Genomic DNA, 15923 nt, shown 5'->3' on the forward strand with positions numbered 1-15923 from the left:
TCCACGGGGCCCTGGGGAGACGGTCCTGGGTCCTCCAGGGCGGCAAGGGCAGCGCCCCAGCCTGGACCACACCCCTGCCTTGCGAGAGCGCACGTTAGGTGGGCTCCACGGCCGTTACCCCTTCTGTCCACCCCGTGATCTCTTACCCATTTCTTCCCCAAAAGGAAACTTCTTTTTGTATTTTTACCTTTTCTGTAATGAACAGGTTTTTGAAATCTTATCATTAAAATGATTGAAAAAACAGGAAGTGCAAGACGAAGCCTAAGTTCCCTGAAGAGCTTGGGTGCTGGGGCAGAGCAGGGAGGGGCTGGGTCCCCGGGGAGGAGGGTGATGTGGTGGGGGAGGGGGCAGACCCAGTTCTGCAGGGCTGGGGGGCTCTCTCTCCTGTGGTTGGAGACCCCCGATTAGGAATTTCCTGTCTCTGCTGGGCTGGGGCCATTAGCTCTCTCCCAAACATGAGGGGGCTCTCCGGCCTCCCCACGGACCCCCAGGACCCCAGGCTTCCCCTCCCCTGCCCTTCCTTCCTCCAGGTTCTGCGGAGTCCTTGGAAGCCCGTCCTGCCAGGAAGGCTGTGGGGCCCAGGGCCCTTGGTCCCTTGGGAGTCAGTGGGGGTGCAGGGGGCCTCTTCTCCCTCCCTGAGGTGGGCCCAGCCTCCTCCAGGCTCACGGTGGCCTGTGCTGAGCGCAGAGGGCCCTGGAGAGCCCGTGACCCACCTGTCCGCACAGGCCAGCTCGGGGCAGGCAGCCCCACAGAACTAGCTTTTCCAGCGGCCCCAGGACCCCGGGGGAGCAGCACCTCGGGCTGGGGGTAGGGTGGGCTGCCAGGGAAAAGAGAAGGCCCTTCCCCTGGGCGTCTGGACCTGGACAAGAGCGAGGGGGGACCCAAGTGAGCCATGTGCGTTGGGCCAAGCGACCAATGGGAGAAAGGCGGGGGCAGGGTGGTGGGGGGGAGCGGGTAGGTTGGTTGAGGCAGAGAGGGAGGAGGGGGCACCAGCGAGACCCCCACTCTTTCTCACGCTCACACTCCTTGCACTCCCCTCCCGCCCTCGGCCTCCTGAGCATGCCTCTCCTGCCCTGGGAGTCCCATCCGGGCCCTGCCCAAGGCGCCAAAGCCCAGGGCCAGACCAGTCTCCTCCCTGGGACCACGGGGCGGGGGGCACCGCCAGGCTCCCTTAGCACCACCCGCCTCCACCAGCTGTTCCTGGACCCCCGTCTGGGCCCCCTGGGCTGCCCTGAGGCGCCCTCAGCCCAGCCGAGGAGGGACAGGCCCTGGGGCCCAGCTGGCAAACCCGCAGGCCCCTTCCCGAGGCTGGAAGTTCTCTCAGGAGGTCCCCCCCTCAAGGGACCCCACAGTCCCCCTGAGGCTCCCACAGGACTCTCCGCCCCGCCCCGCCCGAGGGACCCTCCCCTGGCCCAGGGCCGTCCCTGCTGCTGAGCCTGAGGTGCAGCTGGAGCCCAGGCCCCCTGGGAAGCAGCGGGGGAGGGTCCTGCTGGAGGCGCGGGGAGGCCCTTGCGCCCTCCCTGTCCCCCCGCCAGGCTCCCCTGCACTTCCTCCCTCCGTGATGAGTCAGCTTGGAGCCCAGAGGCGTCTCTGTTGTCTACGCCCTCCCCAGACTTCCGCACTTCTGGAATGCTCTGCACCTGAGGCTCCCTCAGCATTTGCCCCCACCCCTCCCCACTCTCCCCACCCCACCCCTGACTCAGCCAGGCTCTGCCTGGGAGGAGGCAGGACCAGAAGGCAGAGAGTTGAGCCTGGGGCCCACCTCCTCACTCTGGCCTGACTCCTCTGCCGCCTTGGCCATAGGGACTAGGCCTTTCCCTCCGTCTGAAAGTGGCTCCCTGGTGGGGGTGGGTGGGGGGAGGGAGTGGGGGCTGCGGAGGGTGAGGCAGGAGGGGCTGGGAGTCACTGGGCCTTATGGCTCAGGCTGAACTTCTTGCCAGTGGACACAGCTGTGGGGGTCCCAGCGCCCCGATGCTGTGGGGCAGAGGGGGCAGGCAGAGCTGGGGCTCCTCTGCTGTGCCCTCCTCACTCGCAGGAAAGAAATGCTCCCCGGCTTGGAGAGGGCCGAGCTGACCAAGGGGCCAAAGGGAGCAGGACCAGCGTGACCTGGATGGGGGGGTGGGCGGCCGAGTCCCTGGGGGCCTCTGTGAGCCTGGGCAGAACCCCGGGGTGGGGAGAGAGCGGGTTATGGCTGCTTCTTCCCACGGTGCATATCTACAGGGTCCTTGGGGCACCAACAAGACGGATGTCCTCAAGGCGCTCAGCGCTGTGGCCAGCAGGGCTGTCCCCCTCCTGCCTGGCTGTGGCCCACGGAGGTCAAACATCCTACAGGCTCCCAGGGTGGGCGCTTGTGTGCCAGGCCCTCGGACAACGCCCCTGCTCTCGGAGGCGACATCGTCTCAGGTCAAACACAGACAGAAACCCAGCGTGGTCTGGAGAGGTGGTGGGGCTTGGGGCTGGGATGGGAGCCCAGACTGGCCCAGGCCCTTCAGGAGCCCTGGGAGGGGTCCCCAGCCTGTCATCGCTCAAGCTCAGGAACTCCCAGGGTCCCTGGGTCCCACACTTGCTCAGCAACAGCTCATAAATATTCATTTAGAAACGAAAGCCTCGTTGAAGAGCTAATTGGCTGCTGATACTTAAATTACTTTGGTATTAAAAAGGCTCAGTTGTGAGGGAACACATGGCAGGACGGACCACAGACTGGGATGGCGCCGTGCCCTGCCTGGGTCTCCCATGGGATCTAGGTCCCCCTCCTCCCTGCCCCCTGGACCTGTAGCCAGCTCTGGTGACCTTGGGGGGGTGCCGTGGGGGCACGGGCTGGCCGGGAGGAGCTGGGGTTGATCAGAACAGCCCACCCCGCCCGCTGGGCCTGCACAACCGGAGCGCGCTCCCTTTCCGTTCTTCAGCCCGGGTCTGGTCCCTACCCCTGCTTGGTAAACACGGCCTTATGGGCGTGTCCAGCTGAACAAAGTGGAGAGGAGGCCCACGGTGACCGCCCTTCCTCTGGAGCCCCGTCATCAGCCCTGTGGGTGTTTCCCTTTGTCTCCACAAGATGCCCGGTTCCCGGCCTTTCCCTCCATCTCTCTCCTCCTCCACCTCCTGCTTTGGGGAAGGGAGACACTTGGGAAGGACCTGGCCGGGCAGCCTTTGGGGGCCGGTTACATGTCTGGTTACAGTGCAGTGGTTTGCTCAGAACTCGCTCTGCTTAAAAATGCACGCCTGCCGCAGCTGGGACACACACCTGCGCCCACGGGCCGAGGGGAGAGCAGGACGCGGGTCGGAGGTTGGGGGATTTCACCGGCTTCATTTTAAATTCTGTTTCTGCCCCAATTTTAGGGGATCCACAATCTTTTACTTGACTTAAGACTTGTTTACTTACTTGAGGGAGAGCGAGAGCGTGAGCCCGTGTGCGTGTGAGCAGAGGGAAGGACAGAGGGAGAGGGAGCATCTCCCGCAGACGTGGGGCTCGATCCTGCGACGCTGAGATCATGACTCGAGCCGGAACCAGGAGTCAGACGCTCCACCGCCCGCACCGCCGGGCGCCCCGAGCTCCGCGGTGTTCTACTTCGCTCACACGAGTGTTTCCAACGGCAGCTCGCGTTTTCGGGCGCCTTCTTTGGGCACGTGCCGCCTGTGCCCGCCTTGATTTATCGACGGGGCATCTTCCCATGGATGGTGACCTGCACCCACAGCTCACAGGCTCCCTTCATACCCACCCACAATGTGGGGCGGAAGGGACGGGTCACTGTGAGGGCGGGAGGAGGCAGGGAAGGGGACCCTCGCTCTGGGTGGGTGGGGACGCGGCCTGAGAGCAGCCGGGACACACAGCCTCACGAGCTTAAGTGAGAGTCCCTGTGACCCGGCAGCTCTGCTCCTAGATGCGAGCCCGAGAGAAAGGGAAGCTTCCACACGGGCACGCGGGCACGCACGTTCCCAGCAGCAGTGGCCACAGCAGCCAGAAGGGGGGCGCACGCTGCACGTGTGCTGGGGGACGGGCGGACACATGGAACGTGGCTCAGCCCCACGGCACAACACCACTCAGCCACCAAGAGGGACGTGGAGTGCACACACACCGCGCCACGCCGCGCCGCGCCACAGAGGGACCTCGAGAGACGGCAAAGCCATGGGTGGTCGATCCCACTCATGTGGCAAGTCCAGAACAGGTAGATGGCTGGTGACGGAAACCAAGGCCAGCCGCCAGGCGTGCGGGAGGGTGAGGCAGGGGCAAGGGGCCTGGGGCAAGCGCTGGGCGCAGAGGGGACGGCCTCTTTCCGAGCGGGCTGTGCCGACGGCTGTGGGTCCCCACGAGCAACCCCCGATGAGCACACTTCAAATGGCGGCATTGTACGGCACGTGACTTACAGCTCAATGAAGCTATTTTTTTAAGGGAGTTAAAAACAGGGCACCCTCCACAACTGTGAAAAAATGGATGGACGTGCTAGAAGGTGCATGAAAGGTCATCCCGGGCCCTCCAGAGCGCCTGGCTGCCGGCAGGTCTCCGCTTCCAGTTGGGTGCCTAGCGATGCCAGCCGTGGCCACCACGGGCCACATCCTGCCGGGCCTGCCACGTGCCGTCTGGTCCCGCTCGCTGGGTTCCCACGGCTCCGAGCAGACGGTCCGCACGGCAGATTTCAGGAGACTGGATGTTGAGCGTGAGCAGGGCCAGGCCCTGAGCCACCCTAAGGCCCTTGGCCCTTTGCACCCACAGCCTTGAAAGGGCCCTCATAGTTGGATCAAGGAAGCTCTCCCCTGGGATCCTCTCCCAGGAGCCTGACCTCTTCCGACAAGGACAGACAAGCTCATCAAAGCTTGTTCATAAACACAAAACCATGGCAACCAATAGCGTGTCCCAAAGTCAGGATCAGCGAATTCCTTCCGAGCCCGGCCCTGGGGCGTTGGGCAGCCATCAGAATCCTTTCAGTTTGGGACACATCTTTTTTTTTAAAGATTTTATTTATTTATTTGACAGACAGGATCACAAGCAGGCAGAGAGGCAGGCGGAGAGAGAGGAAGCAGGCTCCCCGCTGAGCAGAGAGCCCGATGCAGGGCTCGATCCCAGGGCCCCGGGATCATGACCCGAGCCGAAGGCAGAGGCTTAACCCACTGAGCACCCCCAGGCGCCCATTTTTGGACACATTTTGATGCATGAGAAAGTGTGTCGGAAACGGCGTCGTGTACAGAGCGATTGCACCAGTGCTCGCCGTGTCTGTGTGTGTGCGCGACCCTCCCAGGGGGGTCACCCGACCTGACTGCAACTGTCTCTGCTGGGTGTGATCACGGGTGATTCTAAGTTTCTTCTGTATGTATTTTTCTCCATTTTCCTAATCACGTATGATAAGCAGCTATCACATTTGTAATCCAAGCAGGACAGAACCGAAACACGCACGACGGGCGGAGCCGGTGGTCCCGACGGGCTCCAGGCCTGTGTTTGAGGAACCACGGCTGGTTGGTCGGCGCGTGCACACAGGCTGTGCTCGGCTCGAGGAGGAGGCTGCTGCTGAGCGAGCTCTGGGCATGGCCGAGGTGCCGTCCTGCCGCGGTGAGGCTGGGGTTGAGACCGAGCCCAGGGCAACCAGAAGCCCACAGTTCCCAGCCCCAAAGCCCACGTCATCCTGAGCATGAGTGTCTGAAAGGGGAGCGCATGGGGCTGATCGGGGGTCATGTTCCTGCTGCTCTTCTCGGGGCTCGGTGGGCCCTGGACCCGTGTCCCGGATTCGTGGTGAGTGGGACGCACGGGAAGTCGTCAGCAGTTTCTCTCCTTCTCTGGGGTGTCCCATGGGACCCGAACCCCAGGGACCCCTTGAAGGGCAGGAGCGGCTCTGGCTTCCCAGCGCTCAGCTGGGGCTCGTGTGAACGAGGGGCTTTCCCCACATCCTGATTTCCCTGTCAATGTCAAGGACAAGGGGAGAGAGAGAGGCGGAGACAGGGAAGGAGGGAGGGAAGGAGAGATGCTGTAAGGACGGGCTCCTGTGGTTCTTGGGGCCGGACAGCCCTGAATCTGGGGCCGGCCACAGGCTGCGCACCCGGGAAAGAGCTGAGCCCAAAGCCTCGGTGGGGCAGATCCCCTCCTCCTCGGGGACTTCAGTCCTCCTGACTTGGTGTCTTCAACTGATTGGATAAGGCCCACCACGTAATGGAGGGCATTCAATCATAGGAAAATTATAGATTGGCCTCTGTCCCCATTCCTGACACAGAGGTTCTAAGTCCCTCGGAATTTCCTGCTGACAGGAGTGTCTTTTGTTCTAATGAGGTGACTCTGGGTGGGTTCCCGGATGAGGGCCGGTCACCAGAAAGACCACGCTGTGGTTAGAAGCTTGGAATCTTCATCCTTTTATTTTTATTATTTTATTTTTAATTTATTTGACAGACAGAGATCACAAGTAGGCAGAGAGGCAGAGAGAGAGAGAGAGAGGAAGGGAAGCAGGCTCCCCACTGACCAGAGAGCCCGACGCGGGGCTCGATCCCAGGACCCCGGGATCATGACCTGAGCCGAAAGCAGAGGCTTAACCCACTGAGCCACCCAGGCGCCCCTGGAATCTTCATCCCTACAGCCTGGCCATCCTCTGGGAAGGAGAGAGGACTGGAGACCGAGTGAATGCTCAGTCGTGCTCGCTGTAGAACTCTGCAATGGAGGCAGCTCTGAGGGCTTCCGGGAAGGCAGGCACACCCGTACAGTCGGGGCAGCACAGCGCAGCCCCACCTGGACAGAAGCTCCTTTTTTGTAAAAGAAAGAGGTCCCCGAACGTGGGAGCTTCCTTGTGTTCTCTGAGCTCTTGGAGCAAAGGAGTAAATCGGGGGCTGGGGGTGATCCAGGGAACCTCCGATTCGCCGTGGGCGGGACGGAAGCGGTGGAGGACTGGGGGCACCAGCAGCTGGCATCTGGAGAGGGGCCACCTCCGGGGACCAAGCCCCTAACCTGGGCGTCTGCCCCAGCTCCAGAGGAGTGTTGGGCCGGCCGGAATCTAGGACACCCGCTGTGGCGCAGAGAGCTGCTCTGGTCAGGGAGAAGCTCACACAGCTGGTGTCGGAGGGGTGACGCGTGTGTGCCAAGGAGGGGCGGGGAGGGGTGACGCGTGGACAGGAGGGAGGGGCAGGGAGGGGTGAGGTGTGTGCATGAAGCAGAGTCGGGGCAGCTTCTCCTGGGCTGGGCGCTCTGCCTCATTCAGGCTGCCGATGGTCACGTTCAGTCTTGCCTAAAACCCCCTCACGTGACAGCTGGGCTGACCAAAGAGCCAGGCCCCGTAGCCCCGTCGAGCCCAGGGGTGAGTCTCCCCATCGCGGCAGCCCAGGCTCCAGCGGGCCTAGAGGGCCACGGTGCCCCGCCTGGACCACACCTGACGGGGTTCCATGTACCAGCCGAGAAGGACTGGGGCCCCTGGTCTCTGGCGGCAGCCCTGCCCCCTCCTGCCAGACACAGGCCACAGGCTGAGCCCCCACCCCGCCCCCCAGGCACCCGCAGGCACCCAGCCCTGGGCCATCCTGGCCTGTGGCTCCATTGTGCCCAGCCTGCTGCCCAAGGTCCCTAAATTAATCTGAATTAATCTGAACAAGGACCACGGTTCTGCTGCTGCTTCCGGAACTGGCAGAGCCCACACGGAATTCCACTGGGTGACTGACGGAAGAAGGGCTCCTCCCTGTCTCCTCCCCCAGGCCCGGTGGCCGCGAAGTCTGGTGACCGGAGCCCGAGGGCCTCCAGGCCTGCAGACAGGTTTCCAGCAGAAAGGGATTTCCTGGGGGGCAGCCTTAGGCACGGGCAGGGGAGAGGGGGTGGGGGGCGGCAGCCCTGTGCCAGGGTCGCTGACACCCTGCTTGTCTTTATGCAGCGTGAGCTCCCAGGGGAAGCAAACGTGCTTGTTGGCAATGTTCGCGTGACCCACGTGTTCATCCCGCACGCGCACAGCGCTGAGCACAGCGGAGAATCTGTATATCGACTCAGGAGTCTCTTCCAGGTCGGGGTCCGCAGCGGGAGGCCGGCCCACGAGGGTCGTGGGGAGCAGAGCAGTGGTGGGGGTCACGCAGGGACCCCACCCCAAACAGAAGCACTATCTCCCCCCCAGGCCTCCTCCCCTCTTATCCCTCCCTGTCCCCGGACTCCTCCTTCCTGGGGGCCAGGGCACAGGCTGTGACCACATCTGCTGCTGATCACGAGGTCTCTGTGCTTTCAACACAGTGGGCCGTTTGGAGCACCCCCAGCCCTGGCCCCGGGAGACGGCTCCCACCCGGCCCTTGGGTGGGTCCAGGCGCTCTGGGGGGCTCTGCTGGCCAGAGCTCCCTCCCGACCAGGCCTCCCTGCTCCGCACCCAGCCACGGGCCTGCGGGATGGGGTGGCTTCTTCCGGTGCCGGGCATGGACCGGAGCCGAGGCCCCAGCCACAGAGTGAGACGCTGAAGCTGCTTTAGGGAGCGCTCAGCTCGCGTCTGGTCTCTGGCCCAGTCCTTAACGTGGTGCCCGCAGGCAGGGCCCAGGATGGGGCAGGGACTCCCCTGGGTTCCTGGTGAGGCGGGAACCTGAGCTTCCTGCCAGGGACCTCCAGGCCTGTCGCCACGGAGCCCCAGACGGCCTGCCACAGTCCAACCTGCGCAGCGGGCTGGCGCCTCCCCCAGGCCCCCGGGGCCCACACACAGACGCAGAACAGACTCCTCCCAGGGCTTGGCCTTTTTCTCCTGGCACCCGGAGGAGCGACCCGTGTACCTCGTGTGGCCCCATCAGCGACGTGCAGATGGGGGGCTGCTGGGGGCAAAGGAGGGCCTGAGGGGTGTGGCCTCATGTATGTCCCAAGGGGGGCCTATGACCTGCACGCCCACCCCGTGACCCCCCCACATGCCCCAAAGCCACTCCTCAGAGCCCGTGGGCCAGGGTGTGGTACCCCACAGGGACTCGAACTGGGGGGGGCACCTGGCTTCCCTGGGGAAAGGGAGTGGGGGAGGGAGAGGCTGAGCAGGGGCTGGGAGGAGCCGAAAGGAAGCTGGGGCTGCTGGCTTTGAGGACCACCCAGGAACGGGAGGACCCCTGCCCTGCCCACAGGGATCACACCGCCCACAGGCCCGGCCGGGGCTCAGCCCCAGTGACCACATAGGCTAAGCCTGCTGTCGTTTGCCAGTGGGAGCGGGCTGAAGGCCCAGGGCGGACAGGGAGCCGCGAGGACCTTCCCAGGTCGACCTTAGTGCTCCACAGGCCCGGCCGCCTGTCCTGAGTCTCCAGGCGTGAAGAGACACAGTCGCACAGCCCCTGACCCCCAGACAGACCCAGGGGGTCTGTCACCACCAAGACCCACAGCCACAGACACTGCCTACGCAGACGCCCTCGCCGACCCACACCCCCACTCTCTCACGCACACCTACCCTCGTGGCATCTGCGGCTGCACCACCCTCCAGCAGCAGGCAGGCCTGGCAGCCGGCTATGGTTTCCTAGGAAACCATGTCCCCATGATGGTCGCAGAGTCTCAGGGGCCCCCCCGCGTGAGCCAGATAAGCCCCCTGAAGCCCACCAGGGCCGCAGGCTGCAGGTGGGCACAGGCTGGAGGCAGAAGAGATGACACATGGGCAGAGGGAGCCCGGTAGCCTGGGACCAGGCCCTGAGAGACTGCCCGGAGTCCCCATGAACCCCGGGCTCTGATGGCCCAGAGCCCGGTCCTGCCTTGTCCAGCCATGTGGCCGCAGCCCCCATCAGCAGTGTCCCCGGGCGGGACGCCTGTTCTCAGATGCCAGCTCTTCTGGAGACAAAGCCATTTCCTAGAGAAGCAGGGGAGCAGGAAGAAAGCAGACCACGAAGTCCTGCTCCCCCTGGAGAAGGGACAAGGACAGCCAAACTGGGCTGTGGTCAGGGACACCTCTAGGAAAGGGGGGTCTGGATGGGAGCCTCATTACCCAGGCATCCCGTGGGCCTGCACCTCTGCTGGGGCCAGAGGAAAGACCACAGCCGAGACTGTGTCCACATGCTCGTAGAGGCCAGACAGGGCAGGAGGGACAGTTCTGCTGTCCCACAGGCCCTGGGCTTTCGGGGTGAGGCTTTGTGGGCTCACAGCTGGAGATCCCTGCAGACGCAGCCCAGCTCGGCCGACCCACGACTCATTCCACGCACTGAGGCTGGGGGCTGTGCGCAGCAGAGGGCAGCGGCTGCCACCCAAGATCCGGAGCCGGAATCGACCCGGACTCTAGGGCAGCTGTAACCACTCCCCGACCTGGCAGTGCCAGGTCGCCATCCAGCGCGTCCCAGCAGAGACCTGCACAGAGCACAGAGCCTGTCTGCAGCTCGTGTTTCCGAGGCACTGCCCCCAGCCCACCTCCCCCCCCCCACCCCTCCCCACCCGTGCAGGCACCACCATGGACCACGCCGTCCAGGCTGCCGGCTCAGGGAGACAAGGCTGTGGAGCCAGGGAGACCTGAATTCAAATCCTGGGGCTACAGTGGAATCGCAGGGGTCGGCTCTGAGCCGTTGCTTCCCCACCTGTGAGACGGGCCAGCCTGGGGGACTGGAGATGGTGAGTGTCACCACATGAGGTCACACGCAGGGAGCGGGCGCCATTCCCAGTGGCTCAATGAGCGGAGCTGAATGCACAAGTGCCCAGTGATGACAGGCCACTCGGACCCGCCCGCGCTGGGAGTGTTTACACCAGGGAACCTGGCAGATGCTGTAAACCAGAGTTCTTCATGCCCCCAGGAATCAGCTTCCGGAGCAGACCATGCGTCCGCCTCTGCTCTGCTGTGGTCCTCGCGCTCGACACAGGCCATGAGGCAGACATGGCAGGGAAGTCACCCGGCGGGTCGGAAGTCGGCTGCCTGGCTCAAGCAGCTTTGCCAAATCGTTCCAGAGCTCGACTCTAGGGAGAGGTGGGCTCCCGGTGAGGCGGGTGCCCGCCCCGTGCTGTCGTGCCTGCCGGTGAAGATCTGCCCGGTCCCGGGCCCAGGAGTGCCCCGACACGGACAGGCCCCTCTGCCAAAGGCCAGGCCCACTTCGACGCCTGCCAGCGCACAGGTAGGACCGAGTGTGCCACGGCCTCCCTCTGGGGCTCTCTGTGGGCCCCAGGGGCCCAGGCGTGGACACCCGGGCAGGCGGGTGCTTGGCTGCGAGCTGGGGCAGGCTCCTCAGACCGACGTCCTTCCCGCCGGGAGGTGTTGGCACACGCTGCCCGGCTCGCCCCTTGGATCAGAACCAGGCCCCATGCGGGGGTGCAGGCAGCACGGAAGGGACAGGGATGGCCAGAGGCTGAGCCCCTGGGGCACAAGTGGACACTCAAGGCCGCTCTCCCCGCAGCCCCCAGAGTGAGGTGCTCCCCTCCTCCGGGACTGAGCATCCCTCAGGGCAGCACACATGTCCCAAGCCCTGGGGCAAACGTGATGGGAGCCAGGCCCAGGCCAGGCCCCACCTGCTCAGCAGGGCTCGTCCCAGGCCCCGCACTCTGGTTTGCACAGCATCGTTCGCTCCGGGCGTCTCAGCACACGGGCGCAGAAGGAGTCACACGGGGACGGGCCCGGGGCAGGTGCACAAAGGTCTCGGGCTCACCCGCGGGGCCTCCATAGGCATGCGTGTGGCTCCCCCCGGCGCTCAGGGAGCTCCCACAGCCCTGGGAAGACGTCGCTGAAGTGCGGCCTCTGCGCTTGTTCTGAGGACAGACGTCCATCACATGCCTGCGACGCCGGGTCAGCTCCCCCGAGAGCCCGTCTTGCCCACGTGAGGTCTGGAGGCCACTCAGAGCCGCAGGGCTGAGCCCACTTGGCCGCTTGGGATGGTGCAGAGTTTCGAAAACCCATTTTCTCTTCCTGTTGGCATGTGTTCTTCTGACTTCACATGCGTCTTTTTCTAAATCAGGGGTCCTCAATTCAGGGGGTCTGTGAACTTGGACCGAAGAAAATGACACCTTTATTTGCACTAACCTCCAAGTGAAATTTAACTTTTCCTTCCACTGGGAACGTCCGCGGTCTGGGGATTTTGTCCCTCGCCAAAAGCGCAGACGCATCTGTGTGGCCGTGCACGCTGTCCCCTTCGCACGTCCATGCTCAAAACCGTGGCGCCTCTCGCACGCAGAGCACGCACGGTACCGCGGCACGGTCTGCTTCTAGCGTTTGGGTGATTGTTTCACAATAACGGCTCTTGGTTATTCGTTTAAAACATTAACGAATGGAGGAGCAGGGGATTTGCAGCAGTGAGACGATTCCATGGGACACCGTCACCGTGCATGTAGGTCACAGGCATTTGTCCAAACCCACGGATCGGAAGGGTTCACGCAGTGAGCCTAGCGTGAACGTCACGATAAGGTCTCAGCGCTGGGTCGTCGACTACAGCCAAGCAGCACGTTCATGAAAGGCGTGAAAAACAGGGAAGCCCGTGTCCTGGGAGGGGGAAGCTCTACTGTTTGCCCAACTTTTCTGTAAACCCAAAACTACTCTCAAATAGAAAGTTCATTAATTTTTTAAAAATTTACTAATTATGAAAACAATTGTCTCCAGGCTGCCAAAGCCTCCCCCCGCCCCAGGCACTGCAGGACCTGGGGACTGCCAAGCCCTCTCCAGCTCCTTGCCTCCTCTCTGGAGAGTGGGGCGGAACATCCCAGGGCCACTACAGGCCTGGGCCCCATGGCGGGACAGTCACGGGACAGCCACGGGACAGCCATGGTACAGCAGACCCCGGAAACAGCGATGGCAGAGAAGGCGCAGTCTGTGTTGACGTGGGCACGTAGGCCCCCGGCGTCCGGCCACAGTCCCCCAAGACATGCCCAGAACCTTCCAGTCCCAGCTTTGCAGATCTGAAATTCTTGGTTAATGCTTTCCTCCTGAATGTACATGTGGTTTCATCTCAGCGTTCGTACTCATACTCAGCACTCGGAGTAATCAAACCAGGAAGCTCGTTTCTGAAAAGAGACAAGGTGTGTGCGTTTCTGCAGCGCCGTTTCCCATCTGCGCGTGGCCTGGACACCGCGCCGGCGGGCGAGATTGCACCGGCGGGCGAGCATTGCCACTCCCGGCAAGTACCGACCCAGCACGGAGCCCTGGGGAAAGAGAGTCACCCTCCTGCGGAAGGCCATCCGCGGTTTGGATGTATAGCTCCGGCAGGATTTCTTTTTCCATTTTAAATCTCGGAGGCAAATTCAGTTTAACAAGCTAAGCGATTAGCCTGCTTCGGAGCTGATGTGTTTAAAGTTGGAATGTAACACATTAAATATTTCAAGGAAAAAGAGGCACAATATGTGAATCAGAAAGCAAGGATTCCTCTAGAACTCAGCCCAGAGTGACGGTGTCCGTGGGGAGTGCCGTCGGCCAGCAGAGGCTTGCTCCCGCTGTGACTCATCTGGACAGAGCTCTGGGGCCCCGGTTCATGGCCCCGAGAACACAGCCTTCCTGCAGAAGCCAAGCCCCCGTAATAAGACCCCAGGCCAGGGAGTACATGTCCGGCTGGGCCCGCCCTCCATGTCCCCGCCAACATCACATGCCAGGACCCTGAAGGTTTGACGTCCACTGCGAGATGGCGGTGGGGACACAGACAGGCCCGGAAACACAGCGAGCTCAACCAGGGAGACCAGTGACAGGAAGGACCCATCAGAGGAACAGGCACCTGTGGGGGGACCCAGCTGGTGCCTGAAGGAGCGTCCTGCAGGATGGGGGAGGGGCGGCGGGGGAGGTGGGCACGTCTGCAGGACCCAGAGTGTGCAGGGTTTCGGGGTCCTTCTGTCAGCGGACAGGGGGTGAGAACCAGCGTGATGGCCCAGGGGCCTCCATCTCTCCAGCTAGAAGATGTGGGCACTGTGGTCACTGGCAGGTCCCTTGCATGGCAAAGACCCCCAGTCATGGTGAGGACGTGATGTGTGTTTGCTCTCCCCCCTCACCCCCACGGCCCCCAAGAGCGTCCGAGCAGGACGCACAGGGTGGATCCTGCGATCTACAGGGGAGAAGCCGGCTGTCCCGAGGCCCAGGGCCCCACCTTCCCACCGCGTCTGTGGCACAGCACCCTGTGCCCATCGTGGAGCCCGGGCTGCCCCAGGGCCCAACCCCTGTGCAGCCTCACACGGCCCCATGTGGCCAGGTCACAGAGCCTGTGGGGTCCGAGGGCTGGGTGGAGGGGTCGGCCTCCGGGATGAGCCTTAGCCTCGGTGCCAAGTCCCATCGGCAGTGCCCTGAGCGAGTCACGCCCTCCGGGCCTTGGCTCACCAACTGAACAACGGGGCAGCACCCCAGGTTGCCATGGGGACCAGAGAGGGGGCGTCATCGCAGAGGACCCGCACAGGAGGCTGGTTTCGGGGGCTGCTTGGCAAGTTCGGGTCTCCCTCCTCCATCCACGGGCCCCGTCTGTCACGAAAGAAGCCCCTCTGGCCCCGAGACCCGCCTCCCGCCCCTCCTCAGATTCGGCGTCCCTCTGCCCAGATGGGCTGGTCTGGAGAGACACCGAAAGTCCAGCCGTCCCCCCACGGTGTCAGGTGGGAGCCATGCGGCCACGAGCTGTGAGCTGAGGGCCCCACCGTCCTTCTCCTCAACACGGGTTCAACCCGTAAGTGCCCATGCTATGGAGACCCCAGGCCCGGGCCCCGAGAGCCCATGTGGGCTTGGTGGTGCTGGTGACTGCAACACATCCAGGCCGAGGGGGGCACTGGGGACTAGGCCGCCGGCAGCCAGGGAATGGGCAGAAGCGGTCCCCTGGCTGGAGGCCCTCAAACAGGTGGCAAGACGGTGGCCCCGGAGAGCAGAGTGGGCCTGTTCCTGACCCTCAGCTGCAGCCCAGAGTGGGGCACGGGGACCCCTGCCTTGGAAGAGCAGGGCTGAGGCTGGGACAGGGCACGTGACAGAATGCCCGTCTGCTGCCCTCCTGTCCTCCCCAGGCCAGCCTGCCCCTACCAGAAGCAATGGCAGCTGGCCAAGGGGCCAGGGATGACAACCAGCCCTGTGGGAAGTGAGGGTGCTGGTGACTTGTGGGGGAGCAGCGCTGGCTGTTCCTCCTCCCGGTATCTGAGGGGCCTGTGGGGCTGGGGGCTGCGGGGCCACGGGGAGGCTTCCCCCGGCCCCGGGCATCTGGCCCAGGAGCTTCCAGGCTGGGTCCAGCTGCTCCTGGGACCACACTCGCCCCGTACCCTCAAACAGTCCACGTGAAGGCTAAGGAGACGGACTCCGTCCGTAGGGGTCGGGGAGGACAGGCTAGGGGAGGCCCAGCCGGCCCTGTTCTCAGAGCAGACCAGCTCCCACAGGCGGGACGCGCGAGAAGCCAGGACCCAGAGTGGAAGGGTCCCGGGAAGGCTCCCTCTGGCCTCCCTTGATGCCCCCAGCCTCACAGCCCATCTACACCCCGGACCTCATCGCACTGAGCAGGCCAGCCCCTCTGGCCCAGGCATGCTCCTGGGCGGGGTCCCGCTGCGGAGAGGACTCCCCCAGCTCCCTCCTACAAGCTGGCGGGAGCCTTCCTCCTCCCCTGAACCTTTCCTAGAAAGCCCCCAGCGCCTGTCCCCAGACAGCTCCCCCTCCCCTGGGACGCCCACCTGCTTCCTGCTGCCGTTGTGCTGGGCCCCAGCCAGGTGTGGGACGGGTTGGGGAGCAGGGCACCCGGGTGTCGCCAGGGACCAGCCCCCTCCCCAGCTCAGGGGACCGGCGCCGGGGGTAGGCCCTTGCCCCCCAGTCCCCGGGAAGAACAGCTATCATACAGACAGGCCTGCTGTGGGCTGCCATGAAATCGAATGGACAAGAAACCGTGATTAATTTGCTGCTTAGAGAAACAGCTTCAAATACTGAAAAAAAAAAAAAAAAGCTGCCTTCCCTTTTAATTAGAACTGCTGTCCACCCCTGCACGCCCAGCGGCCAGTGCCCCCCCACCCCAATGCTCCCGGCTGGGGAGGGTTGGGGAGGGGGAGTGAGGCTGGCTCTCATCCACCGCTTCAGCGGGGCCGCCTGGGGGGGGCCACGCAGGGCTGGCACTGAGCCAGCAGGCCGCTGGAGACCCCAGGCCAC

The sequence above is a fragment of the Lontra canadensis genome, unplaced genomic scaffold, assembly GCF_010015895.1.
Source record: "Lontra canadensis isolate GAN:19392208 unplaced genomic scaffold, GSC_riverotter_1.0 scaffold79, whole genome shotgun sequence".
Taxonomy (NCBI): Eukaryota; Metazoa; Chordata; class Mammalia; order Carnivora; family Mustelidae; genus Lontra; species Lontra canadensis.